Source organism: Moschus berezovskii, chromosome 7 (assembly GCF_049115385.1).
Source record: "Moschus berezovskii isolate FMDL1 chromosome 7, NW_MosBer_1.0, whole genome shotgun sequence".
Classification (NCBI taxonomy): Eukaryota; Metazoa; Chordata; class Mammalia; order Artiodactyla; family Moschidae; genus Moschus; species Moschus berezovskii.
Window position 1 is genome coordinate 115621520 of NC_142466.1, and position 20823 is coordinate 115642342.

The following is a 20823-nucleotide window of genomic DNA, read 5'->3' on the forward strand; positions in this document are numbered from 1 at the left end:
TATATCTTGTAGGTTTTTGATTTCTGTTTCCCATGGAGTTCATGAAGGCTGACCTATATCTAATTGTTCTAAACAAGTAGATAGTCATTTGAGTTTTCAAGCACATTCTCAAAGCTCTGTATTTTTCACTCCAACCCCCACATTTTGTTTTCCATGTACAGGTTTTGTACACTCATGTTCATAGCAATGTTATGCACAGTAGCCAAAGGGTTGAAACGACTGAAATGTCCCCAGTGTATGAATGAATAAACAGAAATATAGAATATTATTTGGCCTTAAAATTAATAAATTCGGACACATCCTACACTGTGAAGAGACTTCAAAAACATGCTAATTGAAATAAGCTACATGCAAAAATGCAAATAATATATAATTTTATTTAGATGAGGTTTCAGTTAGTCACTCAGTTGTTTCAACTCTTTGCGACCCCGTGGACTTCATCAGGCCAGGCTTCCTTGTCCCTCACCAACTCCCGGAGCTTACTCAAATTCATGTCTATTGAGTTGGTGATGCCATCCAAATGTCTCATCCTCTGTCGTCCCCATCTCCTCCCACCTTCAATCTTTCCCAGCATCAAGGTCTTTTCAAATGAGTCAGCTTTTCGCATCAGGTGGCCAAAGTATTGGAGTTTCAGCTTCAGCAAGAGCATTTCCAATGAATATTCAGGACTGATTTCATTTAGGATTGACTGGTTGGATTTCCTTGCTGTCCAAGGGACTCTGAAGAGTCTTCTCCAACAACACAGTTTAAAAGCATCAACACTTCAGAGCTCAGCTTTCTTCACAGTCCTACTCTCACATCTATATATGACTACTGGAAAAACCAGAGCTTTGACTAGGCAGACCATTGTTGGCAAAGTAATGTCTCTGCTTTTTAATATGCTGTCTAGGTTGATCATAGCTTTACTTCCAAGGAGCAAACGTCTTTTAATTTCACAGCTGCAGTTTCCATCTGCAGTGATTTTGGAGCCCCAAAAAATAAAGTCTGCCACAGTTTCCATTGTCTCCCCATCTACTTGCCATGAAGTGATGGGACCAGATGCCATGATCTTAGTTTTCTAAATGTTGAGTTTTAAGCCACCTTTCTCACTCTCCTCTCTCACTTCATCAAGAGGCTCTTTAGTTCTTCTTCACTTTCTACCATAAGGGTGGTGTCATCTGCATATATGATGTTGTTGATATTTCTCCTGGCAATCTTGATTCCAGCTTCTGCTTCATCCAGCCCAGCATTTCGCATAATGTACTCTACATAAAAGTTAAAGAATCAGGGTGACAATATACAACCTTGGCATACTCCTTTCCCAATTTGGAACCAGTCTGTTGTTTCATGTCCAGTTCTAACTGTTGTTTCTTGACTTGCATACAGATTTCTCAGGAGGCAATTCAAGATTTGTTTGTTGTGATCCATACAGTCAATGACTTTGGCATAGTCAATAAAGCAGAAGTAGATGTTTTTCTGGAACTCTCTTGCTTTTCTGACGGTCTAACAGATTTTGGTGATTTGATCTCTGGTTCCTATGGCTTTTCTAAATCCAGCTTGAACATCTGAAAGTTCATGCTTCACTTACTGTTGAAACCTGCTTGGAGGATTTTGAGCATTACTTGGCTTGCATGTGAGATGAGTACAATTGTGTGGTAGTATGAACATTCTTTGTCATTGCCTTTCTTTGGGATTGGAATGAAAACTGAGATTTTCCAGTCCTCTGGCCACTGCTGAGTTTTCCAAATTCATTGGCATATTGAGTGCAGCGCTTTCACAACATCATCTTTCAGGATTTGAAATAGCTCAACTTGAATTCCATCACCTCTACTAGCTTTGTTCATAGTGATGCTTCCTAAGGCCCACTTGACTTCACATTCCGAGATGTCTGGCTCTAGGTGAGTGATCACACCATCGTGATTATCTGGATCATGAAGATCTTTTTTGTATAGTTGTTCTTGTATTCTTGCCACTTCTTCTTAATATCTTATACTTCTGTTAGGTCCATACTTCTTTCCTTTATTGTGCCATCTTTGCATGAAATGTTCCCTTGGTATCTCTAATTTTCTTGAAGAGATCTCTAGTCTTTCTCATTCTATTGTTTTCCTCTATTTCTTTGTATTGATCACTAAAGAAGGCTTTCTTAGTTCTCCTTGCTATTCTTTGAAACTCTGCATTCAAGTGGGTATACCTTTCATTTTCTCCTTTGCCTTTTGCTTCTCTTCTTTTCATAGCTAGTTGTAAGGCCTCTTCAGGCAACCATTTTGCCTTTTGCAGTTCTTTTTCTTGGGGATGGTCTTTATCACTGTCTCCTGTACAATGTCATGAACCTCTGACCATTGTTCTTCAGGCACCCAATCTATCAGATCTAATCCCTTGAATCTATTTGTCACTTCCACTGTATAATCTTAAGGGATTTGATTTAAGTCATACCTGAATAGCCTAGTGGTTTCTCCTACTTTCTAAATTTAAGTCTGAATTTGGCAATGAGGAGTTCATGATCTGAGCCACAGTCAGCTCCTGGTCATGTTTTTGCTGACTGTATAGAGTTTCTCAACCTTTGACTGAAAAGAATATAATCAATCCGTTTTCAGTACTCATCATCTAGTGATGTCCTTGTGTAGAGTCTTCTCTTGTGTTGTTGGAAGAGGGTGTTTGCTATGACCAGTGCGTTCTCTTGGCAAAACTCTGTTAGCCTTTGTCTACTTCATTTACATTTCAATCCCTTATAATGAAAAGGATATCTTTTTTGGTTGTTAGTTCTAGAAAGTCTTATAGGTCTTCATAGAACTGTTCAACTTCGGTTTCTTCAGCATTACTGGTTGGGGCATAGGCTTGGATTACTGTAATATTGAATGATTTGCCTTGGAAACGAACAGAGATCATTCTGTCATTTTTGTCTGTGATGGCTACTCCATTTCTTCTAAGGGATTCTTGCCCACAGCAGTAAATATAATGGTCATTTGAATAAAATTCACCCATTCCAGTCCATTTTAGTTCACTGATTCCTAAAATATTGATGTTCACTCTTGCCATGTCCTGTTTGACCACATCCGATTTACATTGATTCATGTACCTAATATTCCAGGTTCCTATTCAATATTGTTCTTTACAGCATCAGACTTTACTCCCATCACCAGTCACATCCACAACTGGGTGTTGCTTTTGCTTTGGCTCCATCTCTTCTTTCTTTCTGGAGTTATTTCTTCACTGATCTCCAGTAGCATATTGGGCACCTAGTGACCGGGGAGTTCATCTTTCAGTATCCTATCTTTTTGCCTTTTCATGCTGTTCATGGGGTTCTCAAGGCAAGAATCCTGACGTGGTTTGCCATTCCCTTCTCCAGTGGACATCATTTTGTCAGAACTCTCCCCCATGACATGTCCATTTTGGGTGGACCTACATGGCATGGTTCATAGTTTCACTGAGTTAGACAAGGCTGTGGTCCATGTGTTCCATTTGATTTGTTTTCTGTGTAGGTTTTTTTCATTCTCTGCCCTCTGATGGAGAAGGATAAGAGGCTTATGGAAGCTTCCTGATAGGAGAGACTGACTGAGGGGGAAACTGGGTCTTGTTCTGATGGTATCTGTAGCATTCAAGTTCATGAAAAAATAATGTATCATAGTTACCAGTGATGGAGGAAAGTGGGAAATGAAGGGTTATTTTTGAGTGGGTATAACGTTTTCATTTGGAAAGATCAAAAGTTCTTGAGATGGATGGTGATGATGGCTATATAGCACGTCAGTGCATTATTTCCACACAACTGTACACTCAAAAGTGGTTCAAATGGTGAAATTTATGTTCTGTATCTTTTATTATAACAAGAAATCAAACTAACATAAATAACACCATGACCTGTCTGGTAAGTCACTCATACAAGATGAGCATTGCATTCAGCATCCAGTGTCTTATGAATATGACATCTCACACATAGCACAGTCCTACAAGGGGATACATCAGCCATGGTACAATCAAGAGATAGAAGCTACCCCAGCTACTTAGAATCAGAAAATTTAATATGAAAAACTGTTAGTCATATTCCGGAGAACTGCAAAGGAGAAAAGAGAATTAAAAAAAAAGTGTGATTGCGGTATCTGTCCTAGGCCAATGGCCAAAGGAAGGAGGTTAGAATTACTAAAGTGGAGAAGCTTGTGTTGCAGGCTCCACAGAGCTGGGATCCAGGCCTTTGATTAGGCACCATCGACTATCAGTGGACGGAATCTCTGAGAGTGTGTGTAAGACTGTGTCTGAGAATGTGGGGGAAACTGAAGTCAACTGCTGCTATGTGAACAAACTCTCCAGCTGGGGCAGGTAAGTGACGCTGTGTTGCCCTAAAAGGACTGGAACAGAATAGGATGCATCCTGTCTTCTCTCCGTCCCGTGTCACGGCGCCTCCCTCTAGCACGCCTGCCCTACTTGTTCAGCTGCTCAGTCAGTTCAGTCGCTCAGTCGTGTCCGACTCTCCGCGACCCCATGAATCGCAGCACCTCCCTGTCCATCACCAACTCCCGGAGTTCACCCAAACTCATGTCCATCGAGTGGGTGATGCCATCCAGCCATCTCATTCTCCGTCGTCCCCTTCTCTTCCCGCCCCCAACCTTTCCCAGCATCAGAGTCTTTTCCAGTGAGTCAACTCGTCGCATGAGGTGGCCAAAGTATTGCAGTTTCAGCTTTAGCATCAGTCCTTCCAATGAACACCCAGGATCGATCTCCTTTAGAATGGACTGGTTGGATCTCCTTGCATTCCAAGGGACTCTCAAGAGTCTTCTCCAACATCACAGTTCAAAAGCATCAATTCTCCGGCGATCAGCTTTCTTACAGTCCAACTCTCACATCCATACATGACCACAGGAAAAACCATAGCCTTGACTAGACAGACCTTGGTTGGCAAAGTAATGTCTCTGCTTTTTAATATTCTGTCTAGGTTGGTCATAACTTTCCTACCAAGGAGTAAGTGTCTTTTAATTTCATGGCTGCAATCACCATCTGCAGTGATTTTGGAGCCCAGAAAAAAGTCTGACACTGTTTCCACTGTTTCCCCATCTATTTCCCATGAAGTGATGGGACCAGATGCCATGATCTTAGTTTTCTGAATGTTGAGCTTCAAGCCAACCTTTTCACTCTCCTCTTTCACTTTCATCAAGAGGCTTTTGAGTTCCTCTTCACTTTCTGCCATAAGGGTAGTGTCATCTGCGTATCTGAGATTATTGATATTTCTCCCAGCAATCTTGATTCCAGCTTGTGCTTCATCCAGTCCAGCGTTCCTCATGATGTACTCTGCATATAAATTAAATAAGCAGGGTGACAATATACAACCTTGACGTACTCCTTTTCTTATTTGGAACCAGCCTGTTGTTCCATGTCCAGTTCTAACTGTTGCTTCCTGACCTGCGTATAGGTTTCTCAAGAGGCAGGTCAGGTGGTCTGGGATTCCCATCTCTTTCAGAATTTTCCACAGTTTCTTGTGATCCACACATTCAAAGGCTTTGGCATAGGTAATAAAGCAGAAATAGATGTTTTTCTGGAACTCTCTTGCTTTTTTGATGATCCAGCAGATGTTGGCAATTTGATTTCTGGTTCCTCTGCCTTTTCAAAAACCAGCTTGAACATCTGGAAATTTACGGGTCACATATTGCTGAAGCCTGGCTTAGAGAATTTTGAGCATTACTTTACTAGGGTGTGAGATGAGTGCAATTGTGCGGTAGTTTGAACATTCTTTGGCATTGCCTTTCTTTGGGATTGGAATGAAAATCCTCAGTCATGTCCACCTCTTTGCAACCTCATGGCTGCAGCATACCAGGCTTCCCTGTGCTTCACTATCACCCGGAGATTGCTCAAAATTATGTCCTTTGAGCCAGTGATGCCATCCAAACATCTCATCCTTTGTCACTCCCTTCTCCTACTGCTATCAATCTTTCTGAACATCAGGGTCTTTGCCAATGAGCGTTTCTTTGTGTAAGGTGGCCAATGTATTGGAGCTTCAGTTGCAGCATCAATCCTCCCAAGAACATTCAGGGCTGATTTCTTTTAGGATTGACTGGTTTGATCTCCTTGCTGACTGAGGGACCCTCAAGAATCTTCTCCATCCCCACAGTTCAAAAGCATCAATTCTTTGGCACTCAGCCATATTTAAGGTCCAACTCTCATATCCATACATGACTACTGGAAAAACCACAGCTTTAACTAGACCAACCTTTGTCAGCAAAACAATGTCTCTGCTTTTTAATATGCTGCTAGGTTTTTCATAGCTTTTCTTCCTAGGAGCAGATGTCTTTTAATTTTGTGGCTGTAGTCACCATCCGTGGTGATTTTGGAGCCCAAATTAATAAAAGCTGCCACTGTTTCCACTTTTTTTCCTATCTATTTGCCATGAAGTAATGGGACCAGATGTCTTCATCTTAGTTTTTTAAATGTTGAGTTTTAGGCCAGCTTTTTCACTCTCTTCTTTTACCCTCATCAAGAGGCTCTTTAATTCCTCTTTACTTTCTGCTATTAGAGTAGTATCATCTGCGTATATGAGTTTGTTGATATTTCACCTGGCAATCTTGATTCCAGCTTGAGCTTTATTCAGCCCGGCATTTTACATGATGTACTCTGCATATAAGTTAAATAAACAGGGTGACAATAGAAGGCAAAAAATTAAACAAAACACATGTTTTGTATAATACAGAATAATAGGTTGAAATAGTCTAAGAACTAGTATAGTTTGTAACTTTATTCTTATTTTACAAATACTAAAACTAAGATCTGAACAGACTTGATAGCTCCATAGGTAACACAGTCAGTTGATGGAAAAATCAGTGCATGAATTCAATACTTTTTAATGGAAAGTGTGTCTTTCCCAGTGCACGATCTTGCTTTATTGATTAAGTTTTTCATTTCTATTATTGTTTTTAAAAATTCCATTCTTGAGAGTCTTCCAGGTGTCAAGCACTGTGCTTGCTGCTAGAATGGAAAAGTCCGATATCAAATGGAAGAGCCCTAGCCTGTCGGATCAGGAATGCAGAAAGTAACTAGATGGTCATAACCAAAAGGCAAGTATAGAGTATGCTATGGCGGATGCCAGGGTACTTTGTCTAGAAAGGTCAGGGTAGATGCCAAGGAGAACAGCTTGACTTGGTGACACCATTGCTCCTGTCCTTGCTGTGCACTGTGGCGGTTGAGGGAAAGTGGGCACTTCTTAGAAGACTGGTAGCATGATCACAGCTCTTTAAGAAATCCCAGTTCCTGTATGCTTCAAAGATGAAGCCGATTAACTCAGCACAGTGCAGGCGCCAATCTATGAAGCTTTCCTGCAAGAGTGGATGTTACTTCATTTGCCACAAGCCCGAGAGAGTTGACCTTCCTACAGAAATGGACAAGGATTAGAGGTCAGGGATTTTGTTTAAGTGGGACACCTTTGAAGTCCTTAAGTTTCAGGAGATGAAAAGAGGTGCTCAGAGGCCTATCTTCAGGGCCTTGCCTTTGATTCCCAGACAAGTATATAAGAAATAAGATCATTGTGTCAGAACACAAATTCTTATTTCCAGGAAATTCCAAAGAGACTGATTTCTCTCTGTATTTTAAAGCAAAGCAAGAGGAGTTAACCTTTTTCTATCCTTTGCTTATTTATAGTGTTGATTGACAACAATTCAAAGAACTGTCTCAATCATTTTTTTCCCCTTTTTTCACTTTGATGTGTTAAAATGAAGTGCTATTTACTTAATACTGGCTGCATGAGATTCTTTGCCAAGAATATTATATATGGGTGCATGTGTGCTAAGTCGCTTCATTCCTATCTGATTCTTTTCAACCCTGAGGACCGTAGCCTTCTAGGCTCCTCTGTCCATGGGATTCTCCAGGCAAAAATACTGGAGTGGGTTGCCAAGACTTCCTCTAGGGAATCTTCTCAACCCAAGGATCGAACCCACATCTCTTGTGCCTCCTGCATTGGCAGGTAGGTTCTTTACCACTAGTGCCACCTGGGAAGCCCAACTTTATACATATTAGCTCGTTTATTCTCAAAGTACAATAAGAAAGAAAATAAGGATCAGAGAAAACAAGTAACTTGACCAAAGTCACACAGCTAAGAAAACCCAGGTTAAGCCTAACTAGTGGGATACACTGCCTCTCACTGAAATGAATTGCTTTTCCTACCCACAAGACAATTGTGAGTAGTTTGCCACCAAAATAATGCCATTTGAGGAATAAAAATATTCAGACACAGATATGTTTTCCATCAGTCTTTGCTTGTTCTTGAAGTTCCAATAATTTTAAATAATTCAGTCAGCACATACTTTGTGTCTATTGTCTATGTGGCTTTGTTCTTAGCATTAGAGGTACCAAATAAAACAGTTAAATCCAATCCCTGTTATCGTGAAGCTCACAGTCTAATTTACCAGTCATTTTGACCTCAGAGCAAACCAGAGGGATGGATCCATGACTTGAATCCCAGACCTGCCATTGAAAAATAACCCTTTTCTTAGACTAAAAGGGTCAAACTTTAATGATAAAAAGAAAAGGTCTTAAATTTTTTCCTTCTTCCTCATGGGCTTAGTTTCCTATCTCTCCATCCTGATACAATAGGAGACTAGGTGCAGGTGTGGGCTTCCCAGGTAGTGCTAGTGGTAAAGAACCCACCTGCCAATGCAGGAGATGTAGGAGGCATGAGTTTGATCCCTAAGTCAGAAAGATCCCCTAGAGGAGGGCATGGCAAACCACTCCAGTGTTCTTGCCTGGAGAATCCCATGGACAGAGGAGCCTGGAAAGGCTATAGTCCATGGGGTCACCAAGAGTCAGACACAACTGAAGCAAGTTAGCACTCATGCAGGTGCAGTTTTATTAGGGCAATGTTTTAGCTTTGCTGAGGTGAAAGCATTTAGTTAACCCCACAAGAACATATAAGAATTGATTTGTGCAGTTTATCTGAGAGAAGAAAAAGAAGAAAGCTTTTTAAAAAATATTTGTTTATGGCATATTATCTCATCAGCAAAGGATAAATTATTTGAAGCAGCCACTACTCAACCAGGGACAAGGAATAAGGATGTGTTAGTGTCTCAATGCCCTGTCAACCCTAGCGAAGAGGCACGTTGATGGCCCCCAATTATAGACAACACAAGGGTACCCTCACAGTCCTTTCAGTCTCCATTCTCCATATAAAGAGTTTGAGATTCAAGGAAATTAAGAAATGACTCAAAGACCACAGGCCACACAGGATGAAACTCCATGTTTTCCACCGTGCAAAGCAGTGTTCCCTCTTTACAACACTCCAACACAAAGGACCATTCCTCAGAACGCCCCTTGACACAGAAGATGCATTTATATAAACATTAAAAAGTAGTATCTGCAGAGTCCACACCAATCCATCTTTTAAACCTTGCTTTTCATGGTGTTATTATGGGAGCACGCTTCATGAAGAGCTCTCTGCAGATGCTATTACCCCGCATGGCGGCTTTGGAAAGTGGGCTGAAGAAGCTGTGAGTTTGTGCAACAGCACATGTTAACATGAGTTATAATATGTCAGGGGCCCTGTGTTAACGATCAGAGAACCGATTCAGCTCCTTTAAGGTTAATCAACTCAGCATTTGTGCCAGGTGTAATGTCTAATTAAAATGATGGACGGGTGGAGAATGCCTCCAGGCAGAGGGAGGAGATGGCACAGAGAGGGAGCACCCGTGCCATATTGGTTTGGAAAAATCAATAAGAGGAGCTCATTTTACCCCAGTGTTATCTGTGCATTTGCCATTCAGTGGGCTCATTTGAAAAAGTGCCAACTGGCTGATGAGTAGGCTCAGCAGTGCTGTTTTTCAGCACTTAAGGATGCTCTGGTTGGAGGAAGCTCAGCAGTGGCCCAGGATGTCTCAGGAGGGGACCAGAGAGAGAAAGTAGGGCCAAGGGAATCCAGGAAGGCATTTAGGGTTCCACTTTGAACCACTAAGTCTGAAGGTGGGAGGAAGCTAGTAAAAAGGGCTCCCAAAAGAAGACTAGGAAAATCTGAGTTTGAGCTCCAGCTCTGTCATTAAAGAGATTCTTAACCTTAGGGAATTATTTTGAGCTCTCGACTTTACATCTGCAAATGTGCATAATCATAACATTAGCTGCTTTGTGAATACCTAAGATAGTTGCAAGGATTAGAAGAATTTTTAGTGTGAAAATTAGTTAATAATATACAGATTTTAACTATATATTTTAATATGCACCTGCATTCCTTCTTACAATTCATTGTTGAATTAACACACGTTGGGGGAAGTCTGCTTCATGCTCAGCACTATCTAGCACTAGAGAAGCAAGAAGAAACAAACAAAGTGAGAGCTCTAGGAAAGCAGAACGTCTAAAGGAGGATAAGGTATCTCACAGATACTGACTATGGTCTATTTTTGTTTAGCCAAATCACTTTTTTTCCTTTTTCTTAGAAAAACCAACTCCAGGCAGGAACCACTTGGAAAGTCAGTTGCAAAGAGAATAGGCAAGCAATCAAGGAGTATGAAAGAAAGATTATCAGAAGCCAAATCTTCCAAGGTAAAAAGATCTTCTTATTCAAACCACAATAAATGCAATTAATGGTGGCAAAATGTGTGCCACTGCAAACACGCCTTGCCGGGCTGTGCTGCCACTTCAGTCTTGTTCGACTCTTTGCGACCACTTGCACTGTAGCCCTCCAGGTGCCTCTTTCCATGTGATTCTCCTGGTAAGAATACTGGAGTGGGTTGACCACAGTATGGAAACATAGCTAAATAACAACAAACAGTAAGCTGAACTCAAAATGACCTAAATTTAATAGTAAACATAGCAGCAGTTGAAAACTACAGCTGATCTAAATATCACCAATGACACAATGATACCTCTTTCCAAAACTCTGGAGACTCTAGCTCTCCAGGTGTGCTCACGTGCATGGGAGACTTTCAGCATTGCCAGGGGGGCACCTGATACTGGACATCTTTACAGAGCAATTAGAGTCCTCTGCAAATTTCAGCTTGATACTAATTTTTAATTTACTAACATTGGAGGGACTGATGCTAAAGCTGAAACTGCAATACTTTGGCCACCTCATGCAACGAGTTGACTCACTGGAAAAGACTCTGATGCTGGGAAAGGTTGGGGGCGGGAGGAGAAGGGGACGACCGAGAATGAGATGGCTGGATGGCATCACCAACTCTGTGGACATGAGTTTGAGTGTACTCCGGGAGTTGGTGATGGACAGGGAGGCCTGGTGTGCTGTGATTCATGGGGTTGCGGAGAGTCGGACACGACTGAGCAACTGAACTGAACTGAACATCAAACATTGGTGACCCTCATTGTACTTCTTAGATAATTCATAAATCAAAAACCTTGAAAAAGATGAAATCATTAACTCTTCCCCTTGAAAAACTGAATGAAAATGGTTTTTCATCTTAGTTTACAGCCCACCAGTACTTCTGTAGCCCACCAATGAGTTTTACCAACTAAAGTTATGTGGGAAGCCTCCACCAATGAGTTGGGTACTATAACTTGACAGATATAGTAGAATGATTGATAGATCATCATAGTAGACAGATAGATATATAGAATGATAGATATAATGGGATTGTATAGGGTTTTGGGGAAATGGTTCTGTAATATTAATTTGAGCACTTCCTCATGGGAGATCATTAAATCATGGAATTATCTGTACCACTGCTACAGAACCCTGGGAACCTACAGCTTGTTGATTATTATGTTTGTCATTTATATAGACTCTCATTCTGAGGCTTTTATTAGATGCCTACTATTTATCAGTTATTTACTATACATTGTTAGAGATAAACATTAGGAAAATGCCTTCATTTGGCATACGGGGTCCATGGAACAACTGGGTAATTGACATCTGACATTTTGGCACAAGGTAGGAGAAGGAAATGGCAACCCACTCCAGTGTTCTTGCCTGGAGAATCCCAGGGACGGGGAAGCCTGGTTGGCTGCCGTCTATGGGGTCACACAGAGTCGGACACGACTGAAGTGACTTAACAGCAGCAGCAGCAAGCTAGTTAGTAGTGGATACTCAGAAATGAGTTGTTCCCAAAAGAAACCACTTATAGAGTCCCTTGAAATTCACGGGTCCCAACAAATTACGAGAGTAAGATTCCAATCCTCTTTATTTTAACCTAAACTTTGCTCAGGGTTCCATGACACTGCAGTTACTGTATAAAGTTGACAGCTATTATGAAAAAGATAGAGAGAGAGAAGTGTCTCATTTCAAGAAAGCATGTCATTAGTCTTAAATAGAAAGTACTAAAAGTCCAGAGAAAATGGTATAGACAAAGGTCAGTATGTTCATTCTTAGGGAAAACAGATAAAACTACACAAGAGATACTAAGTTAATTTTAAAACATTAAAAAATATCTTTTTGTGTGATGGGTTTATATGGGAAGAACGAAGAACCCAACATGATTATACAGTGAATGAACAAGCAGCATTTAATCAAAGGATGTGTCCCTTTCTCCTTCTGCACCTTGAACCTTGCTGACTTTGAATGCTTTTTTAATAAACAAATGTTTTAAACATTGAAAAATGGCTGTAAGAATGATTTTTAGTAAAAGTGGCAGAATCTAACCAACTGGCCACTAGTTACTAAGCCTATTATGAGATGAGGTGGGAGGGAAACCCACATAAAAGTTGATAAGAGTTTCTTAAATATCTAACTGAATGCCTTTTTCTTTGATACTGCAATCCTTAACTAGTTAAGTATATTATCTAGCTGGGTTTTATGAAAAAGTATACCAACAGAGAAGGAACAAAAGAAGTAAAAGGAGGAAGGGAACAACCACCACCATCATTACCATAAAAAGTAAAATGATTGAGATGAAGTGATACACTTTATCAAGTGCCCACTGTGTGTCAAGCACCACAATAGTGTTTAACCAATGTTATCCCCACTGACTCTCAAGATGCTGCCTTTAGAGTGAGGGATGCTACCCATATAGATGAGGACTTACTTGGTCCCATGTGTCTAGTATGGTATCACGGCAAGGGATATCACAACATTTGGAAATGTAAATTGAAAGTTGGAAAGATGCTGTAGCATCTGTTAACCTCTGAATGTTCTGTGAAAATGAAATAGTAACTTAAACCTCTGTATTGAAATATCTTTGCTTCTGAATAATCCTAAACTGTACAGTGGATGTTAGAACATTAGAACTGAGGTTCTTAGACTTCATTCTAAATGTTTGAGAGGTCTTCACTTATCTTAAATGATCTATCTTAATTTTACCACGAAATTACCTTCTGTTCTTAAATGCATGCCACTGTATACAATCCATAATAGGTTTGCAACAGAATACAATCCATTGCATATTTGTAACGGAATCATTGCAAACATACAAAAGATGAAATGTACCCTATTACATGACAATAACAAAAGACCCCTTGAACTTTCTGAGTTAATGGAACTAGAAAAGGCTCCATGAAAGATAAACTGAGGCCCAAATCTGTGGTGTGATTGATAGTCATGTTTCCAACTTCCCACAAAGGGAAGAGGACAAGAGTACTGGCATCCTGGCATCAAACAAACTTAATTGCTATTTTATCATATTGCCCATGAACTATGCAATTTGGGACTTTTATAACACCACTTTGAAAACACTATATCTTAATTTTTAAACTGGAATAAATCATAGCTGGCCTGGTGTGTTTCTGAAAGAATCAAATGAAGCAAAAACACACCAAACACCTCTGTTAGCAGGAAAACTGTTGAGCTTGCACGGCCAGGTTTTGTTCAATGCCCTGGAAAAGTTCAAGCGAAGAATCAAAAATGACAATGTACCATCACTGCCTTCAATTTCTTAGCAGCCAGGATTAACGGGAATAACAATAAATTAGAAGGTGTCTGCAATAACTTGTGAATTTTGAGAGTGAAGAGAAGGCAATGATTAACATTAACAGGTATATCAGAGGTGACTTCAGATAAAATACATCATCTTGATGTGGCCAAGGGTGAAAAGTAAGGAGGAGCCCAGTTTAGATCTGTGAGTCATTCATAGCTAAAGAACAAAAGCAAGATATCAAGAGTGTGCACTCTCACAGAATTAGCCAAGACTCCCCCCTTGCTTGTGAGGATTTGATTATGATACATGGCACAATTATGACATGACTGGGAAAGTACATGGCATTTTACAAATTTGAGATTAGATTGAAATTAATGAGGCACTACCTTTTCATTCTGGGGTCATCCTGGCCCTGAGACCTACTAATAAGGACATGGTGTTTAGAAGTGATCATGGAGGGGATCTGTGTACTCTTGCCACTCCGTTTTCCAAACTGGAGAAAATAGCATCATTTCTGATTGTACTTTATCTGAGGCAAAAGTCGGGGCAGTGAATAGAGAAGCAACATCTTTGCTTCTAATTGTACATTTCTTTTTGTTAATGCTTCAAAGTGAATGACATGAAAAGTCCTCTTTAATGGTGATGAGCAAATTTTTCCATTTGAAGGTGATGACCACATGCATCCATAGAAAGATTATTCTTTATTTATGCTCAGCTGAGTTCTGCAGATAGAGAAATTGGCTAATTACCCACAAATTTTCATTCTTTATCTCCATAGAACTTTAATGAACAAGAATTGCCATTTACTCACTCATATTTCTGAAAAGGGAGCAACCTCTCCCTTTGGTGATTTCTCTCTCTCTGAAGTTCTCAGACTCGACAGTACAGGGAGAAATAACACTCTGGCTGGGCCTCTTTTCATCATTCACCAGTTCTCTAGACTGCGTCCCTAACCACAATCTTCTAAGTCAGACTTCTTGCCCTGAATTAGGAAGATGTAGTAGAAATATTTTGAAGTTTTTCTTTGTTGTATTGTCTACACAGACCTGGCTTCTATGTAACTGGGAAATGCTCCACAAAAAGTAATCAAATCAGCAAATACCCATTGAGGACAGCTATTACAAGGCAAAGAGCTTGACAAAATACCCTTTCACTAATTTCTGTCCTGAGTTTTACAGACCCTAGAAGCATTTGGCACAGGAGTGCAACTTCTCTGCTGCTAAATGATCATCAACATTACCAGTAACAAGAGTTTATTATTGAACTGAAATGTTTTTTTAGAATCTGTCTACATCTTCATTTCAACTGCTGCTATCTTGATGCAGGCCCATATTATCTGGCCCAGATAATATTACTTCTATCTGGCCTCCCTGCCCCTAGTAGTTCTCCTTCAATGCTGGCTGAAATATTTATTTTTAAGCACAGACTTTACTTTGCCCTATTCTCCATCAACAACTGTTCAGTGGTTTCCTTGTTATTGTTCAGTTGCTATGTCGTGTCCAACATTTTGCAACCCCATAGACTGCAGAATGCTAGGCTTCCCTGTTCTTTACCATCTCCCAGAGTATTTTCAAAATCATGTCCATTGAGTTAGTGATGCCATCCAACCATCTCATCCTCTGTCTCCCGTTTCTCCTCCTTCCCTCAATCTTCCAGCATCAGGGGCTTGTCCAGTGAGTTGGCTCTTTACATCAAGTGGCCAAAGAATTGGAGCTTTAGCTTCAGCATTAGTCCTTTCAATGAATATTCAGAGTTGATTTAACTTAGGATTGACTGGTTTGGTCTCCTTGCTATCCAACATACTCTCACGATTCTTTTACAGCACTACAGTTCAAAAGCATCAATTTTTCAGTGCTCAGCATCCTTTATCATCCAACTCTCATATTCATGTGTGACTATTGGAAAAAGTATAGCTTTGACTATGTGGAACTTTGTCAGCAAAGTGGTATCTCTGCTTTTTAATACGCTGTCCAGGTTTCTCATACTTTTCTTCCAAGGAACAAGTGTCTTTTAATTTCATGGCTGCAGTCACCATCCAGAGTGATTTTTGAGCCCAAGAAAATAAAGTCTGTCACTCTTTCCATATATTGCCCATTTTTTTTGTCATGAAGTGATTGAACCAGATGCTACAATCTTAGTTTTTTGAATGTTGAGTTTTAAGCCAGCTTTTTTTACTCTCCTTTTTCATTTTCATCAAGAGGCCTTTTAGTTCCTCTTCAATTTCTGCCATTAGAGTGATATCATATGTGTACCTGAGGTTGTTGATATTTCTCCCAGCAATCTTGATTGGGATTCAGCCTTGATATACCCCTTTCCCAATTTTGAACCAGGCTGTTGTTCTATGTCTGGTACTAACTCTTTCTTCTGCCCTGCATACAGGTTTCTCTAGGAGGCAGGTAAAGTGGTCTGGCATTCCCAACTCTTTAAGAATTTTCCACAGTTTGTTGTGATCCACACAGTCAAAGGCTTCAGTCTAGTCAATGAAGGAGAAGCAGATTTTTTTTTTCTGGAATTCTCTTGCTTTTTCTATTATCTAATGGATATTGGCAATTTGATCTCTGGTTCTGCCTTTTCTAAATCTAGCTTGTACACCTGGAATTTCTCAGTTCATGTACTATTGAAGCCTAGCTTAAAAGATTTTGAGCATTACTTGGCTAGATGTGAAATGAGCACAATTGTGCAGTAGTTTGAACATTCATTGGCATTGCCCTTCTGTGGGATCGGAATGAAAACTGAATTTTCCAGTCCTTTGGCCATTGCTGAGATTTCCAAATTTGCTAGCATAATTAGTGCAGCACATTAACAGCATCATCTTTTAGGATTTGAAATAGCTCAGATGGAATTCCATCACCTCCACTAGCTTTGCTTATAGTAATTCTTCCTAGGCAGAGGAACCAGAGACAAAATTGTCAACATCCGCTGGATCATCGAAAAAGCAAGAGAGTTCCAGGAAAACATCTATTTCTGCTTTATTGACTATGCCAAAGCCTTTGACAGTGTGGATCACAGCAAACTGTGGAAAATTCTGAAAGAGATGGGAATACCAGACCACCTGACCTGCCTCTTGAGAAACCTATACGCAGGTCAGGAAGCAACAGTTAGAACTGGACACAGAAAAACAGACTGGTTCCAAATACGAAAAGGAGTACGTCAAGACTGTATATTGTCACCCTGCTTATTTAACTTATATGCAGAGTACATCATGAGGAATGCTGGGCTGGAAGAAGCACAAGCTGGAATCAAGATGGCCAGGAGAAATATCAGTAACCTCAGATATGCAGATGACACCACCCTTATGGCAGAAAGTGAAGAAGAACTAAAGAGCCTCTTGATGAAAGTGAAAGAGGAGAGTGAAAAAGTTGGCTTAAAGCTAAACTTTCAGAAAACTAAGATCATGGCATCCGGTCCCATCACTTCATGGCAAATAGATGGGGAAACAATGGAAACAGTGGCTTACTTTATTTTGGGGGTCTCCAAAATCACTTCAGATGGTGACTGCAGCCATGAAATTAAGACACTTACTCCTTGGAAGGAAAGTTATGACCAGCCTAGATAGCATATTAAAAAGCATAGACATTATTTTGCCAACAAAGATCCATCTAGTCAAGGCTATGATTTTTCCAGTGGTCATGTATGGATGTGAGAGTTGGACTGTAAAGAAAGCTGAGTGCCAAAGAATTGATGCTCTTGAACTGTGGTGTTGAAGAAGACTCTTGAGAGTCCCTTGGACTGCAAGGAGATCCAATCAGTCCTTTCTAAAGGAGATCAGTCCTGAGTGTTCATTGGAAGGACTAATGTTGAAGCTTAAACTCCAATATTTTGGCCACCTGATGCGAAGAACTGACTCATTTGAAAAGACTCTGATGCTGGGGAAGATTGAAGGTGGGAGGAGAAGGGGACGACAGAGGATGAGATGGTTGGATGGCATCACCGACTCAGTGGACATGAGTTTGGGTAAACTCTGGGAGTTGGTGATGGACAGGGAGGCCTGGCGTGCTGCAGTTCATGGGGTCACAAAGAGTCGGACATGACTGAGCGACTGAACTGAACTGAATTGAATGCTTTCTAAGGTCCACTTGACTTCACACTCCAGAATGTCTGACTCTAGGTTCGTGACCACACCATCATGGTTATCCATGTCAATAAGACCTTTTTTATACAGTTCTTCTGTGTATTCTTGCCATCTCTTCTTAATGTCTTCTACTTCTGTTTGTAACATTTCTGTCCTTTATTGTGCCATCTCTGCATGACATATTCCCTTGGTATCTCTAATTTTATTGAAGAGACCTCTAGTCTTTCCCATTCTATTGTTTTTCTCTATTTCTCTGCATGGGCTTCCCATGTGGCTCTAGTTGTGAAGAACCTACCTGCCAGTGCAGGACATATAGGAGACATAGATTCAATCCTTGGGAAGATCCCCTAGAGGAGGACAAACCACTCTAGTATTCTTGCCTGGAGAATCCCATGGACAGAGGAGCCTGGCAGGCTATAGGCCATAAGGTCACAAAAAGTTGGACATGACTGAAGCAAGTTAGCATGCATGTACTTTTTTACATTGTTCTCTTAATAAGGCTTTCTTATTTCTCCTTGCTATTTAGAGCTCTACATTCATCTGGGTATATCTTTCCCTTTCTCCTTTGCCTTTGCACTCCTCTTCTTTTCTCAGCTATTTTTAAAACCTCCTCAGACAACCATTTTGCCTTCTTTTATTTCTTTTTCTTTGAGATGGTTTGGTCACTGCCTCCTGAACAACGTTATGAACCTCTGTCTGTTGTTCTTCAGGCACTCTACCAGATCTAATCCCTTGAATCTATTTGTCACTTCCACTGTATAATCATAATGGATTTGATTTAGGTCATACCCGAGTGGCCTAATAGTTTTCCCTACTTTCTTCAATTTAAGTTTGAATTTTTCAATAAGGAGCTCATGATCTAAGCCACAGTCAGCTCCCAGTCTTGTTTTTGTTGACTGAATAGAACTTCACCATCTTCGGCTGCAAAGAATATAATCACTCTGACGTTGGTGTTGATCATCTGGTGATGTTCATGTGTGTCTATGTGCAGAGTCATCTCTTGTGTTGTTGGAAGGGGGTGTTGGCTATAACTAGTGTGTTATCTTGGTAAAACTCTGTTAGCCTTTGCCTTGCTTGATTTTATACTCCAAAGCCAAATTTGCCTGTTACTCCAGGTACCTCTTGACTTCCTACTTTTGCACTCCTATCTCCTTTGATGAAAAGGACATTTTTTTTTTTTTTTTTTGGTGTTAGTTCTAGAAGGTTTTGTGAGTGTTCAGCTCCTTCAGCATTAGTGGTTGGGGCGTAGACTTGGATTACTTTGATCTTGATTAGTTTGCCTTGGAAATGAACCGATATCCTTCTGTTGTTTTTGAGACTGCAACCAAGTACTGCATTTCAGACTCTTGTTGACTATGAGGGCTACTGCATTTCTTCAAAGGGATACTTGCCCATGGTAGTAGATATAATGATCATCTGAACTAAATTTCTAAGCTGTCGATGTTCACTCTTGCCATCTGCTGTTTGATAACGTGCTGATTTACCTTGATTCATGGACCTAATATTCCAAGTTCCCATGCATTATGGTTCTTTACAACATCAGATTTTAATTTCACCACCACACACATCCACCACTGGGCATTGTTTCTACTTTGGCTTAGCCTCTTCATTCTTTCTGGAGCCATTTCTCTGCTCTTCCCCAGTAGCATATTGAACACCTACTGACCTGGGGGGCTCATCTTCCAGTTTCATATCTTTTTGCCTTTTTGTACTGTTCGTGGGGTTCTCAAGGCAAGAATACAGAAGTAGGTTGCCCTCCCTTTCACCAGTAGACCATGTTTTGTCAGAACTCTTCGCCATTACCAGTCTGTCTTGGGTGGCCCTGCGTGCAATGGCTCATACTTTCTTTGAGTTATACAAGGCTGTGGTACATGTGATCATTTTGGCTAATTTTCTGTGATTGTGGTTTACATTCTGGAGGCCATAGAGTTGCAGTTTGCTTCTTTTTCCTTTACTAAATGTAAATTAATAATGAAGCACTTATTTAAAGAGTAAAGAATATTTTTGTGTAGCACCCATTAATTCCAAAATAAAAATGCTAAATTTTCATCATAGTGCTACTCAAGCATAAATCTAGGCATATACTTTTTAAAATAATAGTGCTTTTACATATTTACTATCAAATCATGTTTGTATATGAAACACAAACAACACAGTAAAACTAAAAGGGAAGAAAAGTCCCTATGATCATTGTTCCTTCTGAAACCCGCTATCAACATAGGATTTAACAGTAGAAAGAAGTGTTGGTATTATAACTCCTTACATTATCATGCAAATTAAAAAAAAAATTTGCCATGATAGGTCAACACTTGGCCCCTTGTCATTGTTAGGTTTTTGGTTTTTTTTTAGACTACTATTATTATACTTTATTGATGTATGGTTGGTTCGCACTATTATATCAGTTTTAGGAATATAGCATAGTGGTCAATATTTTTATAGGTTTACTTCATTTAGGGTTATTACGAAACAATGGCTATGTTTCCATTCGTGCTACATATATCTTGGTTGCCTACCTAGTTGTTTTTATTTCTTAACCACACACTCCTGTCTCACCCCTCCCCGTTTCTCTTTGTCCACTGGTAATCACTAGTCTGTTTTCTAAATGGGTGAGTCTGTTTCTGTTTTGTTGTATACATTCGTTTTATTTTTCAAGTTCCACATATAAGTAGTAACATGTAGTATTTATCTTTCTCTGTGTGACTTATTTCACCAAGCATAAAATTATCTTGGCTTCCCAGGTGGCTCTGTGGTAAAGAGTCTGCCTATCAATGCAGGAGAGGCAGGATACACTGGTTTGATCACGGGTCAGGAAGATCTTCTGGAGTAGGAAATGGCAACCCACTCCAGTATTCTTCCCTGGATAATTCCATTGACAGAGGAACCTGGTGAGCTGCAGTCTGTAGGGTCACAAAGAGTCAGATACTACTGGGTGACTGAGTGAACATGCACACAATACTCTCTGAGTCTATCTGTGCTGTCGAAAATGGCAGAATGTCATTCTTTTTATGGTTAAGT